The following is a 5739-nucleotide window of genomic DNA, read 5'->3' as shown; positions in this document are numbered from 1 at the left end:
TTCTTCTAAGGATTAAGCCTTATAAAAAATATCAAATCATTTGGAGCATGTATAGACCTTGAATTATCATAAGTAGTCCTAGGGGCATTTTGGTAATTTTACCCCTAATTCTTGGTTTTGCTACTTAACGTATTTTAATGACTTTCAAACTTCAACACATCATCACAAATCATAAAATAAGATTTACTATAGAGGTTCATAGCATTTAGGGTCATCTAGGTCATGAATCGTAGGTAGATATCCTTAGGGGCATTACTATCATTTTGCACCGTTTCTTGGTTTACTTACTCATCCTTATCTAATGGTCACCAAATTTCATATATAACCTCAAAATGCTAATATATGCTCGACATTAAAATTTCATAGGCAGAAAAGTTTATCTAGTGGATTATTTTAATGTTACTTAAATCCTGAGCGATTTAATCAGTTCAGAGCCTTAACTCACGGTTCTTTGAGTTTTTCTTTCATATATCTTTTATCCATACTTGGTTTAGGGTTGATATGAAAATCCAAGTGATTCCGTTAGGGGCTTCCGTTCTTGAGCTTCCGGTGCTTAAATTATTTCAAATTTCCTTCCACGAACTCCTTATTGTGTTAGTTTCTGGAACCATAAATTTTTTCATACGAACCGATTTGGAAGGGTGTGTTGAGAAAAACCAAGGGAAGGTCAGATTTTGGGTTGACATGGGCGGTTCAACTGAACCAACCATGTCATCATCTTTTTCCTTTGGATAGGAAGAATGTTCGGTTATGGAGCCTGCTTATTTATAGCTTAGTAAACGGTTATGCATAGTAAAGTTATATCTGGAAAAACTATATATAGTAGATAGCTATATATAGCAAATGATTATATCGGGTAGAGCTATATAGATTAAACTGAACCATATATATATCCCCTTAGGCAGAGCTTTGAAAATGTACTTCTTGTATTCTCTCCGTACATACTTGAAGTCATCAATACAAAGTGTGTGCGTTGTTGTGTAATCCTAACAATGGATATTAGAGCTAGGCGAAATTCACCACGATTTGTGAAGATAGAAAGTTGAAAGATTGGAATTGAGACGTTTGATAGATCCGATTTTGATTTCTGGAAGATGCAGATTGAAGATTATTTGTACCTAAAAGATCTTCATGAACACTTGTTGGGGTTGAGGCCGGATACCATGATCACAGAACAATGGAAGCTCAAGGATCGACAAGCCTTAGGGTTGATTCGGTGTATCCTATCTAGAAACATGACATTCAACATCATCAAGGATAAGACAACATTAGATCTGTTGAAGGCACTGTCAAATATGTATAAAAAAATCGTCGGCTATGAACAAGGTGTATTTGATGCGGAGATTGTTCAATCTATAGATGTGTGAAGATTGATCTGTAGTTGATCGTATAAATGAATTCAATATAATCGTAAGTCAACTAAGATCGGTGAAAATTAATTTCAGATGAAATTAAAGTGTTGATTTTGATGTCATCTTTACCCGAGTCATGGGATACTGTTGTTGCCGCAATCAGCAGTTTCCGATGATCTGATAAAGGGAAGCTTGATGAAATTAGAGATGTAGTTTTCAGCGAAAGTATTTGCAAATGGGAAATTGAAGATTCATCAGGGAATGCTATCAGTTGTGATCGAAGGGGAAGATGTAAATCAAAGAGCTCAAACAAACATGGGCGATCAAAATTAAAGAACCGTGAAAAATCTCCAAACAAACCCAACGTAACATGTTGGAGTTGTGGAGGACAAGGGCACTTTAAGACAGATTGTACAAAACTAAGGAAGAAGCAGAATCATAATTCTAGATATACAACGGAAGATATTGAGGATGTTTTAATCCTTAGTGTGGTCACCCGACTGAATCCTAGATTTTGGATTCAGGTGCATCGTTCCATTTTGTCTCCAAGTAAGAAATTGTTTTGAAATTTCAAATTAAAAGATTTCGGGAAGGTGTATCTTGTCGACAACGAAACCTTGGAGAATGAAGGGAAGGGAGATGTTTCCATACAAACTTCAGCAGGAAATCAGTACACATTATAAGTTGTCAAATACATTTCTAGTCTCAAGAAGAACCTGATCTCTATTGGTCAGTTGGATAGCACAGGCTATGCAGCAGGGTTTGGAAAGAGTTCGTGGAAGATTGTGAAGGGTGCCATGGTTGTTGGATGTGGCACAAAATCCGAAACCTTATACACTACTGCAGAGTGTATAAACATGACTACTGCTGCTGAGAGTGCTTCCAATTCAGGTCTATGATACAACAGGCTTAAACATATGAGCGTCAAAGGAATAAAGATGCTGACTGCGAAAGGAGTTTAGAAGGCTTAAAATCTGTTGATATGGGTCTTTGTGAGAGCTGTGTTATGAGCAAATAGAAACGGGTTAGTTTCACAAAGGTTGCTAGAGAACTTAAGAAAGTACGGTTGGAAATGGTCCATACAGACGTTTGGAGACCATCGCCAATTTCATCACTTTGGTTGATCAAGGTTCTATGCCACATTCATCGACGACTTCAGCAGGAAGGTATGGGTTTATTTTCTGAAACACAAGTCAGATGTGTTTGCCATCTTCAAGAAGTGGAAAGTTGAAGTTAAGATCAAATGCCTGAGGTTTGACAATGGAGGAGAGTACAACAAATCAGAGTTTAAAACATTTTGTGTTGCTAAAGGAATTAGATTAATGAGAAAAATTCTCAATAAGGCAAGACAAAAATGATATTGGAAAAAAAAATGAATAGAGCATTGAATGAGTGAGCAAGAAGCATGAGGATTCATTTTAGACTACCAAGACATTCTGGGCTGATACTGTAACACAGCAGCATATTAGATTAATAGAGAGCCGTCAGTACCCTTAAAGTGAATTGCTAGAAAAAGTATGGGCAGGAAAAGAACTCAAGTACTCTCACTTGAGAACTTTTGGTTGTAGCGAATGTTCACGTTGATCCAGAGAAGAGAGACAAGCTTGATGCTAAAGCTGTGAATTGCTACTTCATGGCTATGACTCTGACATGTTTGGGTACAGGGTTTGGAATGACAACAATAGGAAAATCCTAAGAAATTATGATGTGATATTTGATGAAAATGTCCTGTACAAGAACAAAGAGAAGATAAATTCTGAGACTACGAAGCAAATGGGAGTTGAGCTTGAGTTGAAAACTCACCCAGTGATGTTAGAGTAGAAGCTCAAGAAACTCTTGATCCTGTTACTGAAGAACCAGACGTGGAGCAAGTTACACCTGAGCAGGTGTTGAGGAGATCCTCCAAAACTATCAGAGCACTAGATAGATATTCAACTTCATTATATTATTGTTGTTGACTGACGAAGGAGAACCAGAGTTATTTGATGAGACCCTATAGGTGGAAGATTCAACCAAGTGGGAGCAAGTCATGGATGATGAGATGAGCTCACTTGAAAAGAATAATACGTGGGTGCTTACTAAGTAGTTCTTTGTTATGGCAATGGAAAAGTAGTTCTGCATGGTTTTATGGTTGCTGATCTGAGTGGAGATGTAGACTATAGCAAGAGCACATCTGCATATATCTACACTATAGATTGAAACAGTAGTGAGTTGGATATCTAAGCTTCATAAATGCGTTAAAAGAGAGGATTTATTATTGGGTAGCCATTTCTATGGGTTTTCAAGGCCCAATTTCTTCATGAAACCTCTTTCATATCCTTTCCTCAAGGTAAAGGATTTTTTTTTGGATGAATGACTTTGACTGTGTGTCCCCAATTTTTTAGAATCTCTCTCGGTCTGCAAGTTATCCAAAACATTAGATTTTCAATCTTTTGGGAAGCTTATTCTATGACATTTCAGTTCTCGATTCTTTCATCAAAGTTACTCAACGTCTTCCTCTGAAGCTTAAGAAATCCTCAATTTAAATGAAAAGGGGTCGTAAATAGGAATTCGATACTTTCCCTCAATTGGAGCCCAAAACTGATTTCCTTCAATTTGGCACGTTCCTTAGAATATTTCTCTTCATGTTCTTTTATGAAAACATTCCTTGGAGGTGTAGAAACTGATTGAGATTGTTCTTGCTCGTTGAATTATCGTGTATCCTTGGATTGGATTTTCTAGTTTTCCTTGAGCTCTACAATGTCGGATTGGATTGGGGGAATGGTTTCTAGGCAATTTCAACACTCTTTTCCTTCATATAACTTGTGGGTAATTTGGTTTAGAAAAGGTAGGAACAAGTTTGAAGGGAAATGGTGGAGAATTACTCTCGAATTTGGAAGAAATTCAAGAGTAGGAGACCTAAAATCTAAATGCTCGTAACTCTAGATTGAGGACTCAATTAAGCTTGCTTCTTGCTTCTATCAGTTGTCCCTAATCCATAATTTATAGATGGAAGATCCACCGCATTGAAACGTACAAAATCGCAATAATTCCATTCTCGATTTTTTTGGATCTTGCACTGAAATTATCTACTCCAATCAGAGCGTTACCGACATTGGTTTTGAATTCTAGCCGTTGGATGTGATGATCTGTGAGTGTTCTAGATTATGTCCAATTTTGGAGGAGATCCAACGACTGAGATTTGAGATTCGATGAATCCATAATTTTTCTAAAACATGTTCATTTCTTGTTGGTCATTTTTCGGTTCTTGAACATCTTGAAATTCCAGATAAGGAATTAAAAATCTGGAAAATTCTTTAGAAATTGGAAAAATAACATTTTCATCCTTTTCGCTTACTCTTTCATTCTCAATCCATCTCCAAGGCCTTAAGTCTTTAAAATTACTCCTTAGGGTATAAAATGACTTGCTTAAGGTCCTTGTTATTGATTGATCATATGACTTTCTTTTCTTGGATCCATTGGTCTTACATGGGTGGCTAATTCTCATTGGAGCTAATTTCCTTCATTTTTGGGTGTTACACGTTGCTTTTACCTGAAATAGAAGTAGCATGCAATCATGAGGGTAACCTATCATATCAGTCTCAGTCTATATTTCTTAGGCAGCTATCCTAAACGGGCTAATTGGATGTGTATTTACTATTCTGCACACCGTCTATAGATAGAGAAGGAAACGGGTGGGTGGGTGGGAGGAGCATAGTGGAAAAGCATTTGGATTGGGCTCGAAATGGAAAGCCACGAACTCTCGCAAGATCAGATGGGAAGAATCTGTTGTTTGCATGGAAAAATACACATTTACCAGGGCAGCTGGCATGTACTATGGTGCCCTCTTTTAAAACCTATACTACAAATAAATATTATGGTGCCCTCTTTTAAAACAAATTTGGTTACATTTAAAATAAGAAAGGTAGACAATCTAATTCTACTTTCAAAATATTCCATTTGTATAATTAGAAAAATGTGTTTACTTAATATTCACTCTATCTATCTTTTTATCTTTAAAAGATGATTATCTTTAAAGAAATAAGAAACGAAACATATGACATTTTCTTAACTCTCTGTTTGGTTTGAAAAATAGAGAAATTTTTTTATAGAAGTGTTGATTTACCTTTATAATGATATAATATTACAATAGAATTTAAAATTAATAACTTTAACCATCTCAATCCAAACGTCAAAATTTAATTAACCATAAACATATTCAACTATTGATATGTAATTATTTTATTTAGATTTAAATTAGTCACTTCATAAGTATACTTAAATCTTATCGTTTTTTGAAATTTAGGGTTTTGAACGTAATAGAATTTGTTAAAGTTTTGAAACAAAGTCTATGCATTGTTCAACCAATAAAATTTATACTTTAAAGGAAATACTTTTACTTGACAAA

This window comes from Cucurbita maxima, unplaced genomic scaffold, assembly GCF_002738345.1.
Source record: "Cucurbita maxima cultivar Rimu unplaced genomic scaffold, Cmax_1.0 Cma_Scf00004, whole genome shotgun sequence".
In the NCBI taxonomy this organism is placed as follows: Eukaryota; Viridiplantae; Streptophyta; class Magnoliopsida; order Cucurbitales; family Cucurbitaceae; genus Cucurbita; species Cucurbita maxima.
Note: the sequence above shows the minus strand (reverse complement) of the source record.